Consider the following 15,083-nt stretch of genomic DNA (forward strand, 5'->3'; position numbering starts at 1 on the left):
ACTGCTTTCGTATGGTATCATATTCTGGGGTAATTCATTGTTGAGTAGAAAAGTATTCATTGCTCAAAAACGTGTAATCAGAATAATTGCTGGAGCCCACCCACGGTCATCTTGCAGACATCTATTTAAGGATCTAGGGATCCTCACAGTAACCTCACAGTATATATATTCACTTATGAAATTTGTTGTTAATAATCCAGCCCAGTTCAAAAGTAATAGCAGTGTGCATAGCTATAACACCAGGAAAAAGGATGATCTTCACTATGCAGGGTTAAATCTGACTTTGGCACAGAAAGGGGTAAATTATGCTGCCACAAAAGTCTTTGGTCACCTACCAAACAGCATCAAAAGCCTGACAGATAGTCAACCAACATTTAAAAATAAATTAAAAGAATTTCTAGATGACAACTCCTTCTACTCATTGGCTGAATTTTTAGATATAAATTAAGGGAGGGAAAAAACCTAACTTAAGCATTAGTGTCATGCAATATTTTATGTAATGTAATATCTTCTACAGACATCTTTCATTAACCTGACACGTTCCACATCATTACGAAGTGTCGTATTCGTGATCTATGGTACAAGTATTAATCTAATCTAATCTAATCTGTGGTCAGCACACCACTCTCCCAACTGTAGGTCAGTTGCCAAGACCGGAGCCACTACTTCTCAATCAAGTAGCTCCTCAGTCTGCCTCACAAGGGCTGAGTGCGCTCCACTTGCCAACAGCACTAGGCAGACCGGATGGTCACCCATCCAAGTGCGAGCCTAACCCGACAGTGCTTAACGTCGGTGATCTGACGGGAACCGGTGTTACCACTGAGGCGAGGCCGTTGGCTCTTCTCCCATATATCGAAAACACATATCACATGTGAGCCAGCATCGAGCACATGTGACGATCCTGTTAAATATACAGGTATTGATCCACTGCACCAACAAGTTTAAAGTTTCATTACCTGTACTGTAGGAGGATGACTGTATCCAACAGACCATACTGTAACTCACAAGAGACGCTTCCTGTGACCCTGTGTCGTTGTTTGAAACATTCTTTTTTTTTGCTGTAACACCCTTTATTCACTGCCATACATTTTGTTTTTCCAACACGACTTCGAGGTCTACGTCAGGTTCTAAACTGACATTAACACGGCAGCGTTGTGGTAAGTTTCCAAATTACTATCCGAAAGTGATTGACGACCTCTACATTAAACTCAATTGTCACAGTTACGGAATAGCTGATTACTCTGTGTTCTGTTTTGACTGATTCCTCACATTGCAGTCATGTACGCGATCGCTGTTTCAGGGTTACCCATCCCCAGAAAGTGTTGACCCCTCCAACTCAAACAAGCGATGTCAGTCAATTATTATGTGGTAACCAACAGCTTACCAGTGGATGGAATGGGTGGAAAAGACACCATCAGTGTAATCTAATACTAAGCATCACAGTTGATAGTGTGAACAATTTTAGCAATTTCACAGTACTTTCAACACCGAACAATGCTGCAACAGCATGTTTTCCAATTCCAGTATCATAGCTAAACCGCCCCTGCTCTCTACTTTGCGAGTATCATTGCGAATGTAGATAGATAACTGTGCAGTAAGTCCATGTATTGTTAATTGTCGAACACATACGTCATCAAAGTCTACCAGACAGTGCTTTACATATTTCTAACTCCTCGAGCATAGTGCTTAATTTACGCTCTATCTATATGCTGATGGCGGCCACAGAGAATTCCCACAGTCTTGGGGTAAAATTAGAGACTAAAAAACTCCTCACACTGTCACTGACCAACCCGCCCTGCAGCACCATTACCGATTTAATCTGCAACCTACCAGAAGTGGACCGTTACATTCCACGTCTCGTGAATGAATGGAGCTAGCCAAGTCCTCGCCCATCCAGGTGCACAACATTTCTCCAAATGCACCCACATAGATGAGGTTAGCACCCCTTGTCGGAGAATAGTAACATATTCGAAAATGTTGTGATGTAATAGCAGGCGGTAAAGAAGAACTTGAAACAGGTGATTTTTATGCATGATCGAATTCCAGATGGATGGAGTTCGAAGCATTTTATGTAAATCAACTATTCTCTCAACTCTTAAGTATTGTTCTAGAGTCTAGGATCCGTACCTGGAAGGTAATGGTAAGAGAGAACATAAACACATGCACTCCTACGGCTACAATGTTCCGCACTTGAAACAGGCTATAATGTTAGATCGCTTGATTTTCCGACCTATAAGTCGTGTGGAATGTAACGCTGTTAATATTCCAATGTAAGAAATATATTTCCAGCGCATGACATACATCCTTCTTGCAGGTTTCTTTAGGATAAACTGTGATATCGAACCGTAAAGAGAGGTAACTACTTCCTTAAAACAATGACTCTGTGTGATACATGCACAATATAGCTTTCCAGAGATGTATAGCATCCACTGTCCACATCTGATCACGGTTCAGAAACTACACTATGCCAGTATCAGTCCTATATAAAATGATCGTTGGTAACGGAGAATGTATCTTAGAAGGAAACAGATAAACGCATAGCAGCGGCGTCTGACACGTGAAATTATAAGTAATGCCGCCACTAACTTTGTACACAGCACATCTGTTACATTCGCAAAGCTGCAGTATGGCAGCAGTCGCAAGATGCGTAGGGACTAACTAAAACCACGTTGGAAGTTTACTGTAGCAGACAGGTTCGAGAAACGTAACTCGTTTCGAGATATGTTGAGTGCCAGAAATATGATATGGCAACGAGACAGAATGCATTACAAATACTGGAGAAATATTTAGTGTAGAGTTTGAGTACGTCTGCCACTAGTTTCGAGTGGTACTGTAAATTTTTCCCAACAGGATATCACCAATTGTATGATTTCGTCAATTTTCGGGGCTGTATTGTGATTTTAGGTACTTCTTGTGTAGCACTATGCATATAATTGTGTAATTAGGAGCAATTTTATGATTGATTACGTAATTGGGACCTATCTCTACTTCAGTTCCTCAACCAAAATAAATACACTAACCTAACCTTTCTTAATGCATCTGGACAGTTTCCATGTGTTGGGGGTTACAATTGGGCTTTCCATCAAGTAGGACCAGGGTTCAAGTCCCGGAAAGGGCACCCTCATTTTTAATTTCCCGACAGTTTCTGTGGGAGGGGGCTGGAAAGAGACATAGTACAACCCTGGGTAAAGGAAGCCCCAACACAATTCGAAATTCACGCCAAAATTCGAAATTTCTGCCAAAATTCGAAAGTGCCACCAATAGGGTAGGTGAGGGGATGGGGAGGGGGAGCGGGAGGGGGAGAGGTGGGGAGGGGGAGGGAGTGGGGAGCCATGTGCAGGCTGAGGAAAACACATAATGTCATCTTGATTGGGTGTGGGTGGGGGTAATTATTTGATGTATTTAATTAACTTGCATATCAACTTCATATCACAATTGTGGTCAGCGTTCCACTACCCTACTACTACCATATACTAGTTTGCTAATGTAAATAAATGACTGTGCAGTACACCCATTCATTGTTAATTCTCTAACATATAGACACCAAAGTATACCAGATAGCGTCCTATACCGATGAGTTAGGTCATCTACATTTTTCTAGTACTTCGATCATAATGCACAATGTACAACTGCTCATCTTTCCCTATGAGGAAGGGAGTGACAGAGCATTCTCGCATTCTCAGGATAGTGTTAGAGATCGATAAATCTCCTCACAATGTCTTTGACCAGCCCTCCATGCAACACTGTCACCTATTTAATTTGCAGTTGACGAGAAGTAGGAGACCAGTATACACACTACATTCCACATCTTGGGAAGGAACAAAACGAGCCGAGTCCATAACTGCTATTCAGCAAAGTCTGTTCCGCAACAATCTTACTCACAGTGCCCAGCCAAGTGTACAAGATCTCACCAGATGCAGGCATGTCGAGGAGGTTAGCACCCCTTATTGGTGTATAGTAGATACGAGAGTGTTATGGTGAGATAACAGACGGTTAAAAAGAAAATGTGTTATGTGTGGTTTTATGCATGATGGGGTTCCAGACAGAGTTTGGAGCATTTTTAGCAAATCAACTGTGTTATCAACTATAAAGTATTGTTCTAGTGTCTGGGGTAAGTACCAAGAAGGTACTGATAAGAGAGAAATAATTGTAGAACATAAACACATGCACTCTAACGCAGGTCATATATTTCCAACATAGATCCATCCTGCTAGTCTTCTATCCCACTCACTATGGTGACAAACTTTAAGGAGAGAAAATTACCTCCTTCTACACCAATGAAAAAAACGTTGAGTCTTTGTGATACTTGCACAACGTAGCTTTTCAGAGGTGCATAGCGCTCACTGTCCACATCCGATCATAGTTGAGAAATTGTGCTATACTCACATCAGTTCTATAAAACGATTGTCAGCAATCGAAAATGCCTCATACAGGGAAACAGAGAAATCTATAGCAGCGGTGTTTTGACACGTGAAATTACATGCCATCTACATCTACATCTGCATCTACATGACTACTCTGCAATTCACATTTAAGTGCTTGGCAGAGGGTTCATCGAACCACAATCATACTACACTCCTGGAAATGGAAAAAAGAACACATTGATACCGGTGTGTCAGACCCACCATACTTGCTCCAGACACTGCGAGAGGGCTGTACAAGCAATGATCACACGCACGGTACAGCGGACACACCAGGAACCGCGGTGTTGGCCGTCGAATGGCGCTAGCTGCGCAGCATTTGTGCACCGCCGCCGTCAGTGTCAGCCAGTTTGCCGTGGCATACGGAGCTCCATCGCAGTCTTTAACACTGGTAGCATGCCGCGACAGCGTGGACGTGAACCGTATGTGCAGTTGACGGACTTAGCGCGAGGGCGTATAGTGGGCATGCGGGAAGCCGGGTCGACGTACCGCCGAATTGCTCAACACGTGGGGCGTGAGGTCTCCACAGTACATCGATGTTGTCGCCAGTGGTCGGCGGAAGCTGCACGTGCCCGTCGACCTGGGACCGGACCGCAGCGACGCACGGATGCGCGCCAAGACCGTAGGATCCTACGCAGTGCCGTAGGGGACCGCACCGCCACTTCCCAGCAAATTAGGGACACTGTTGCTCCTGGGGTATCGGCGAGGACCATTCGCAACCGTCTCCATGAAGCTGGGCTACGGTCCCGCACACCGGTAGGCCGTCTTCCGCTCACGCCCCAACATCGTGCAGCCCGCCTCCAATGCTGTCGCGACAGGCGTGAATGGAGGGACGAATGGAGACGTGTCGTCTTCAGCGATGAGAGTCGCTTCTGCCTTGGTGCCAATGATGGTCGTATGCGTGTTTGGCGCCGTGCAGGTGAGCGCCACAATCAGGACTGCATACGACCGAGGCACACAGGACCAACACCCGGCATCATGGTGTGGGGAGAGATCTCCTACACTGGCCGTACACCTCTGGTGATCGTCGAGAGGACATTGAATAGTGCATGGTACATCCAAACCGTCATCGAACCCATCGTTCTACCATTCCTAGACCGGTAAGGGAACTTGCTGTTCCAACAGGACAATGCACGTCCGCATGTATCCCGTGCTACCCAACGTGCTCTAGAAGGTGTAAGTCAACTACCCTGGCCAGCAAGATCTCCGGATCTGTCCCCCATTGAGCATGTTTGGGACTGGATGAAGCGTCATGTCACGCGGTCTGCACGTCCAGCACGAACGCTGGTCCAACTGAGGCGCCAGGTGGAAATGGCATGGCAAGCAGTTCCACAAGACTACATCCAGCATCTCTACGATCGTCTCCATGGGAGAATAGCAGCCTGCATTGCTGCGAAAGGTGGATATACACTGTACTAGTGCCGACATTGTGCATGCTCTGTTGCCTGTGTCTATGAGCCTGTGGTTCTGTCAGTGTGATCACGTGATGTATCTGACCCCAGGAATGTGTCAATAAAGTTTCCCCTTCCTGGGACAATGAATTCACTGTGTTCTTATTTCAATTTCCAGGAGTGTATCTCTCTACCATTCCACTCCCTAACAGCTCGCGGGTAAAACGAACACCTAAACCTATCTGTTCGAGCTCCGATTTGTCTTATTTTATTTTGATGATCATTCCTACCTATGTAGGTTGGGCTCAACAAAATATTTTCGCATTCGGAAGAGAAAGTTGGTGACTGAAATTTCGTAAAAAGATCTCGCCACGACGAAAAACGTCTTTGCTGTAATGACTTCCATCCCAATTCGCGTATCATATCTGCCACACTCTCTCTCCTATTACGTGATAATACAAAACGAGCTGCCCTTTTTTGCTCCCTTTTGATGTCCTCTGTCAATCGCACCTGGTAAGGATCCCACACCGCGCAGCCATATTCTAACAGAGGACGAACGAGTGTGGTGTAAGCTCTCTCTTTAGTGGACTTGTTGCATCTTCTAAGTGTCCTGCCAATGAAACGCAATCTTTGGCTCGCCTTCCCCACAATATTATCTATGTGGTCTTTCCAACTGAAGTTGTTCGTAATTTTAACACCCAGGTACTTAGTTGAATTGACAGCGTTGAGAATTGTACTATTTATCGAGTAATCAAATTCCAACAGATTTCTTTTGGAACTCATGTGGATCACCTCACACCTTTCGTTATTGAGCGTCAACTGCCACCTGCCACACCATACAGCAATCTTTTCTACTGCAACTGATACTGGTCTTCGGATGACCTTACTAGACAGTAAATTACAGCATCATCTGCGAACAGCCTAAGAGAACTGCTCAGATTGTCACCCACGTCATTTATATAGATCACGAACAGCAGAGGTCCCAGGACGCTACCCTGGAGAACACCTGATATCACTTCAGTTTTACTCGATGATTTGCGGTCTATTACTACGAACTGCGACCTTCCCGACAGGAAATCACGAATCCAGTCGCGCAACTCAGACAATACCCTGTAGGCCCGCAGCTTGATTAGAAGTCGCTTGTGAGGAACAGTGTCAAAAGCTTTCCGGAAATCTAAAAATACGGAATCAACTTGAGATCCCCTGTCGATAGCGGCCATTACTTCGTGCGAATAAAGAGCTAGTTGCGTTGCACAAGAGCGATGTTTCCTGAAACCATGCTGATTACGTATCAATAGATCGTTCCCTTTGAATTGATTCATAATGTTTGAATATAGTATATGCTCCAAAACCCTACTGCAAACCGACGTCAATGATATAGGTCTGTAGTTAGATGGATTACTGCTACTACCCTTTGTATATGAGTGTTAAGTATGTAGCTATTGTATCAGCGCAATCTGAAAGAAACCTAATCGGTATACAATCTGGACCTGAAGTCTTGCCCGTATCAAGCGATTTGAGTTGCTTTGCAACCCCTAAGGTATCTACTTCTAAGAAACTCATGCTAGCACCTGTTCGTGTTTCAAATTCAGGAATTTTAGCCAATCTTCGGGATTTCGCGTTCTTCTGAACTTCGCATGCTTTTTCCGTTGCCTCTGCAACAAACAGCATTCGGACCTGTTTTGTGTACCACAGGGGATCCGTTCCATCTCTTACCAATTTATGAGGTATGAATCTCTCAATTGCTGTTGCTACTGCATCTTTGAATTTGAGCCACATCTCATCTACATTTGCATAGTCAGTTCGGAAGGAATGGAGATTGTTTCTTAGGAAGGCTTCTACTGACACTTTATCCGCTTTTTTAAATAAAATTATTTTGCGTTTGTTTCTGATGGATTTGGAAGAAACGGTATTGAACCTAGCTACAACGACCTTGTGATCAGTAATCCCTGTATCAGTCATGGTGCTCTCTATCAGCTCTGGATTGTTTGTGGCTAAGAGGTCAAGTGTGTTTTCGCAATCATTTACAATTCGCGTGGGTTCGTGGACTAACTGCTCGAAATAATTTTCGGAGAAAGCATTTAGGACAATCTCGGAAGATGTTTTCTGCCTACCACCGGTTTTGAACAAGTATTTTTGCTAAATATCGAGGGAAGGTTGAAGTTCCCACCAACTATAACCATATGAGTGGGGTATTTATTTGTTACGAGACTCAAATTTTCTCTGAACTGTTCTGCAACTATATCATCGGAGTCTGGGGGTCGGTAGAAGGAGCCAATTATTAACTTAGTTTGGCTGTTAAGTATGACCTCCACCAATGCCAATTCGCATGGAGTATCTACTTCTACTTCACTACAAGATAAACCACTACTGACAGACACAAACACTTCACCACCAATTCTGCCTAATCTATCTTTCCTGAACACCGCCTGAGACTTCGTAAAAATTTCTGCAGAACTTATTTCAGGCTTTAGCCAGCTTTCTGTACCTGCTGCCACTAACTCCGTAAACAGGACATCTGCCAAGCTGATGTATACACAGGGATTGCCATACTCACAAACACCCACCACTAACTTAAAATCACAGTGGTTATGAAACTGACGGTTCAATTCATGCCCAAGAGGCGGCAGGGGAATGGAATACGTCGAGTAAATCTTCATTCGTATATAGGAAGGTGCGAAAGCCGCTTTTCCATCGATGGACATGTTTTATCATCATACATGAGTTGGAAGTTCTCTAATGACTGTTGTATGGAGACATCTGCTGTTAATGAACTTAGGCAGATAGTGCTCTAATTCACTCACAGCACACGCAGTTGTTTATGAGTCGAACACAGGCTATACCACATAACTATTACACCCCAAGAGGACAATGGAAAAAATGTTTAAATGTCTGGTAAATAGCTTGCAGACACATCTCCCTCTCTCTAGAATAATAAACTGTACATTTTTTTAGAGATCCTGAGTGTGCTAGTGTTTTGGACCAGTATTTATTTGTAGGACATAAGTTATAACATGTTATAAAACATGCCAAAATACGAGTTTGAAGAAATCCAATGTGGGGTCACTCAGGTGTTTCAGTGATAGTGTATCTTTGAAAGAAGTGCAGTCACAGTACCTCTCATGATGTATATGTAAATAAAGGCTCTTGGAATGTACATGTGTGATTTGAACCCACAGGTTAGAGTAATTTCGCTCAGTCTAGTGGATTCAAATCATACATGAACAGACAACCTGGAGTGTGTGGATTGGAGATAGCTGCAAATCTGGCGCTAAAATGTGTTTGAGTCAGCTGTCTTTTCACAAAGGTATTTCTCGTCTCTCTCTCTCTCTCTCTCTCTCTCTCTCTCTCTCTCTCTCTCTCTCTCTCTCTGTGTGTGTGTGTGTGTGTGTGTGTGTGTGTGTGTGCGTGTGTGTGTGTGCAGATTGAATTTAGAATGGTAGGTACACATCAGTATATTATATAGTTCATTGCCTAATTTATCGAAATGTATAGGACTTAAACATTTTTGTGGAAAATTAAAATAAGGGAATATGGCTATAGGAGTAAAAGGCTGCTGCTTATAATTCTTTATCAGAGAAATTTTGAGTGACTGACCTAAGCAAAACAGAGAAACGTTACATAGTAATAAAAAAACTGTTGCATAGTGTTTACCCAAAAAACTTAGCAAAATTACAAAATCTATTCGGTACAGTGATGGGGGATTGCTAACATACTTTCACTCAATGCTGTCTAATGCCACAATCTAACATGAATTGTGACAGGTCAGCAAAAAAAAGTAGACCTTATTTGTTCTAAAGACGAGTGCAGTCAGAATATTGTTTTAAGATATTAATAGAAAATCTTGGACAGTGCCTTCAAGGACATAGTTATTATTACACTTGTATCAGTGAGGGGATTTACCAGAGTACCGGGGGAGGAGAAGGGAGAGGGGGGAGAGGTAAGGGGGTTTCTCAGAAGGGTAGATTATCCTCAGAGCATCATAAATTAGTTAACGGAACAATAGGTTAAGGGGGAAGGGGGTCGTATCAATCAAGTTTGCCTCTGAATGTATCCAACCTGGTCTAACAAATGGTGCTGATACCCCCAGTACTGCATTACTTTTGAGACAGAATATTCTTAGAAGATAGAATATTCTTAGAAGTTATTATGTAACCAATGAGCTACAGTTCAATTTGTTTCTAAGTCGAGATTTTCAAACTTTAGACATGGATTCATATTATATGTGAAAATACTTACTTGTAGTATTGTGGTAGCAATTTCTACAGTTCACCTTCAAATCACTCTTGTTGAGAACCACATATTATATTAGGAAGTGAACAAGTGTAATAATAACTATGTCCATGAAGCCACTGTCCAAGACCTTCCATTAATATCTTAAAACAATATTCTGGGTGCACTCTTCTTTAGAACAAATAAGGTCAACATTTTTTTTTTGCTGACCTGTCACAACTTATGTTAGATTATGGCATTAGACAGCACTGAGTGAAAGTATGCTAGCAATCCCTCCCCCCCCCCCCCCCCCCCAGCACCAAATCGAATAGATTTTGTTATTTTGCTTAGCTTTTTCAGGTAAACACTGTGCAACAGTTTTTTATTACTATATAACATTTCCCTGCTTGCCATAGAACCAATCGCTCATAATTTCTCTGTTAAAGAATTATAAGCAGCAGCCTTCTTATTCTTATCGTCATATTCCCTGCTTTTAACTTTCCACGAACATATGTAACTCTCATACATTTCCACAAATTGGGCAATGAATTATCTAGCATACTGATGCGTACCTACCACACTAAATTATCTCTGCATACACACACAGACGAGAAATACCTGAGTCAACAAACAGCTGACTCAAATACATTTTAGTGCTAAATTTGCAGGTATCTCCCACCCACATACTCTAGCTTGATGTGCATGTGTGATTTGAATCCACAAGTTTGAGCGAAATTACTCTAACCTGTGGATTCAAATAGCACATGCACATTCCAAGCGCCTCTATTTACATATACATCATGAGAGGTACTGTGGCTGCACTTCTTTCAAAGATATGCTGTGGCTGAAGCATCTGGGTCAGGCCATATTGGATTTCTTCAAGCTCGTATTTTGGCATGTTTTATAACATGTTATAACTTATGTCCTACACTAACACATTGAGGGTCTCTCAAGAAGGCATAGCTTATTGATATTAAATGTCAGGTAATGAGTTATCGGCTTTTAAAGGTTTCAGATGGCTCATGACACAGAACAAAGTCGTACGTTTTACATCATCGATGAAGTGCAGTAGATGAAGAGATGGAACTGCAACTGCAGTAATGTTCTGTTCGTGTCCGGCTATGTTCAACATTTTTAATAATCACCTTCAGATTTTTGAGAACTTCTGGGATATGTAATTGTCAATAATTTACAAATTAAGCATTAAACACGGAAATGCGAGTGAATATTCAAACACTTTGTTTATTTGGTAAAAACAAACTACCACCCATCGTCAGAAAAAAACCATGAAACAACTGACACATGTGAGGAAGAATTAATAGGTGAGTTAGTCTCACTATCAGCTGCCTATAAAGTATAAAAGAAAATTAACAAGCTAGTTTTTTAGGAGACATCTTTTCCAGACAATAAAGTCTTCAAATTAAGCACATATGCAAACCAAGTACATTCTGGCACTGGTGCAAGCATATTTCTCCCCATGTTTTTTGTAGCTGTTTCAGTTACTTTCGAGAGCAAAGGAAGAAGTTTGTTTTCCTGGCAATGAATTCCAATTTTTCGCTCAAACTGCAATATACTTCACAAAACCATCACACTATTTATTATTTATTTATCGTAAATTAACTCTGTTTTGGAGTTTGCTAACAACTGTAATTAACATCTAAATGTTTTAGGAAACTAGTAGCTTCTACCCGACTTTTGTGTTGCTTTAACAGAAATCTCGTTTTGTGTATTTGCTTCAATTCTTATTGGGAATTGCAACTTTTCACCTCAACAGATTAAAAATAATCAGCAGCCTTTATTTAAAGTTATTTGTGTAGGTTAGAGTCATAACTCACATGCTCCAAAATAATGAAAATTGAGATGCCGACGTATTCTCATATAGCTTTACACAAAGAACATAATTCATGAAACAATTATTCACATTTGGCACAACTTCATGGTTAGTTTCAAAAGTCTCATGATCCGTGGGATCTTGTGAGATCTCTCCCGTACCTCATCTTGACCAATCAGCGATTAGCTCACTCGACGCTATTTTCTTGTGTAGTAGTACATATTGATGCCAGTGAAGAGGGTTTTCTGTTCTTTTCAGTTATTTTGGGGAATATAATTCAATATAGTGGTTGGAACAAAACTGATTTGAGACAAAAGTCATGGAAGAAAATGTTTCACCTGTTGGAGAAGGAGGAAGGCCAAGGAAACGTTCACAGCATCCAGAAATGTGGAAGCCAAACGAATGATGTTAGAATATCCTGTTTGCTTCATTGTTTTAAAATTAAATTGATTCTTGTTATTGGCTAGATTTGTTCCTCCACATAAGAATGTATAGGACTCTTTCTTTAGAATTTAACAGTGAGGAATCGCAAATTCAATATTTTAATTCCATTTTTGAAAAATAAACCGAACCTCACAGTGTAGTTTGTTCTATCATTATAGGTACAAACCTTCAGTGCTGCCCCAGTATCCGACATGTCAACACCATGGAGGAGCATTTAATTGCTGTTCAGTTTCTATGAACAATATCAAAAACTTTCATGATCTGCATATCGAGTCGCAACACGGTAGTTCCTGTGAAACCAACGTCGTCCAAACAGCTCATACTAAAACTCACAAGATCCAAAATGGGGGTTGTCCAAACTTACATATTACATAATTTACATATTACATAACAAAACTCACGTGATCCATAATATAACCTTAAATAATTGTAATTTCTCAATAAGCAAACATAATCTGAAATATACATAATGATTTACAGCCATTGTTCTTGCACATACTGATGTCAATATATGGGACATGCGCATGACACATGTAAAGCACGTTTTTAGACATTTGTGAAAATGTATGTTTTTGGAGCATGTGAGTTATGCTTCTAACCTATTCATTTGTTCACTGCCTTGTAATATACATTACCTGGCAAAACGCATCCCCATTGTGAATGTTATTCTCAGACACAGGATGAATTGGTTGACATCCGTAAGCAGATGGAAATCGCCCTCACTATTGCCAAACGATTGGCAGCTGCTGCGAATCAGAGTGTTGGAAGAGCTCTTGAGAGTCGTGTACCTGTGATACCTGTACCAGAGGCACCTCAAGCACTGTCCTCTCCCATGGATCCTGTCTCCTCTGCAGAAAGTATAGGATCTGCCATTACTCGTCCACTTGACTGGGAGTGGCATGTCAGTGCTACATCTAGGCGTCCTGTACAGGGTGGACAGGGATCAGGAAGGTCTCAGGGTGTTGCTCCGATTCCCCAAACGAACAAGTTCGAGGTGGTGTCTTTACTGAAGCTGAAACTGAGTCAGTGTGACTAGCTTCACCTGTGTAGGGGAAACCATTTTCATCTGATGTCAGGAGGAGGAGGGAGACGCAAAATGGTTGGGCCTATTAATCGTTGGCAGTTAAAATGTTCTGCAAATGATGGTACCCCTTAGGGAAATGGCACTAAAGAACAGGAAAGGAGACCAGGTGCACTCAAAGTGTATGTGGGGAGGGGGGGGGGAGGGGCTCATTCAACATGTTAAAAAGGCTATTCCAGCAGCCATTGAGGGAACAGGATGAACCAACTACAGATTGTGGCACACATGGGAACAGATGATGCCTGTTGTGAGGGCTCCAAGGTCATTCTTGGATCATTCCAGGGACTGGCAGAGAAAGTTGAAAGGCTAGTCTTGCACATGGAGTTTCAATGAAGCTCACAATTTGCAGCATTGTCTCCAGAACTGATTCGGCCCTTTGGTTCTGAGTCGAGTAGAAGGACTGAACCAGAGACTTCGAATGTTCTGTGACAAGCTAGACTGTGACTTCCTGGACATAATGGGTCAGGTGTTCACTGCACGTCAGATGCTGCTACTCAGGTAGCTGACTGTGTGTGGAGTGCACAAAAGGATTTTTTTAGATTAGGTGACTCTCTATCCAATTCAGATAACGATAGCTGTAGGAAAAGTAGAAGTGTCAGTGTGAGATCGAAATAAATGCCTCCCACAGACGAGAGCATTAAAATCCCAGTAGTAAACCGCTGAAACATTCGCAACAAAGTGCCAGAGTTTGAAGTGCTCATGAAAAGTAATGAAGCTCACATAATACTAGGTACATAAACTTGGTTTTAACCTGAAACTGATAGCAGTGGGATATTTGGGGAAAACTTTAGTGTACATCGAAAGAATAGGCAAATGAGAAATGGAGGTAGCGTACAAAGTCAGTTCAAAAAATACCATAACTGTGTCTACAAAATTTTTCTACACTTACGTTTTACTTATTATGCATGAATTCCTTTAAAATAGTCTCCTCCACAACTGATATACCGCTAACAACGCCGTTTTCACTGCCAGAAGCAGTCTTGGTACGCCTCTTGCTGGATCGTGCGAAGCATCTTCTGCGAATTTTCTTTTATCTCGTCTATCGTTGCAAATCTTCATCCTCTCAACAATGTTTTCAACTCTGGAAATAAAAAAAAGTCCACAGGGGGCGGGTCTGGAGAGTACGGAGAATGAGTTAACACCATGATTTAATTTTTCGTGCAACAGTCACGCTCCAACAGGGATGAATGTGCGGGTGTGTGGTCGTGATGGAAGAACCATGAATTGTCTCGCCGCATTTCAATCCGTTTCCTTCTTACATTTTCTGGACTCACATTCGGGAGGACGACGGTTCAATCCCGTCTCCGGCCATCCGGTTTTAGGTTTTCCGTGATTTCCCTAAATCGCTTGAGGCAAATGCGGGGATGGTTCCTTTGAAAGGGCACGGCGGCTTTCCTTCCTCATCCTTCCCTCACCCGAGCTCGTGCTCCGTCTCTAATGACCTCGTTGTCGACGGGACGTTAAACACTAATCTCCTCCTCCTCCATTCTTACATTTTCTCGCAGGTGTCGCAATACATTTGTCCCTGTCATCACCAGTTATGAGTCTTTTAAGGAATATCTCGTTCTCATTTGCGCGATTCAAAAGCTCTTCACAGATTGAGAGGCGGAGTTCTTTCTGGTCTTGACTCAAGAGCAGTGGAGCGAACTTGGCCGCAACACGATGCATTCCAAGACGCTATGTCAGTATTTCATGACGTGAGC

General features: G+C 42.2%; 1 pseudogene; it reads right to left on the reverse strand.

Annotated features, from left to right (window-relative positions):
- Positions 1-720: 720 nt before the first annotated feature.
- On the reverse strand, positions 721-838 carry LOC126337156 (5S ribosomal RNA; annotated as a pseudogene).
- Positions 839-15,083: the final 14,245 nt, after the last annotated feature.

The sequence above is a fragment of the Schistocerca gregaria genome, chromosome 2, assembly GCF_023897955.1.
Source record: "Schistocerca gregaria isolate iqSchGreg1 chromosome 2, iqSchGreg1.2, whole genome shotgun sequence".
NCBI classification, from domain to species: domain Eukaryota; kingdom Metazoa; phylum Arthropoda; class Insecta; order Orthoptera; family Acrididae; genus Schistocerca; species Schistocerca gregaria.